The following is a 258-nucleotide window of genomic DNA, read 5'->3' as shown; positions in this document are numbered from 1 at the left end:
AAAAAAAAAAAAAAAAAAAAAAAAAAAAAAAAAAAAAAAAAAAAAAAAAAGAAATGCTGCAGCTGTTATACGGTAATCTATAAAATAAATATTTTTTTTTTCTTTTTTTTTAAGTGCATATATAAACCAAATCAAAAGTTTTATTTATTTATATTTATTAGTTTATTACTTTCTTTTTGTTTATAAAAAAAACAAATAATTTATTTATTTATATTTATTTTAATTTATTTTTTTTTTGTTTATATAGGCCCCTTTCTG

The 258-nt window shown here is 13.2% G+C and overlaps 1 protein-coding gene across 1 annotated transcript in view; it reads left to right on the top strand.

Annotated features, from left to right (window-relative positions):
* Nucleotides 1-258, top strand: part of EMH_0075740 (uncharacterized protein) — a gene marked incomplete at both ends in the record, with an annotated part of 1,561 nt that overhangs the window by 795 nt on the left and 508 nt on the right. The gene's annotated exons all lie outside the window — the stretch shown is intronic.

Source organism: Eimeria mitis, genomic scaffold (assembly GCF_000499745.2).
Source record: "Eimeria mitis Houghton genomic scaffold, Emh_scaff4514, whole genome shotgun sequence".
NCBI classification, from domain to species: domain Eukaryota; phylum Apicomplexa; class Conoidasida; order Eucoccidiorida; family Eimeriidae; genus Eimeria; species Eimeria mitis.
Note: the sequence above shows the minus strand (reverse complement) of the source record. Positions and strands in the feature narration are given on the sequence as shown.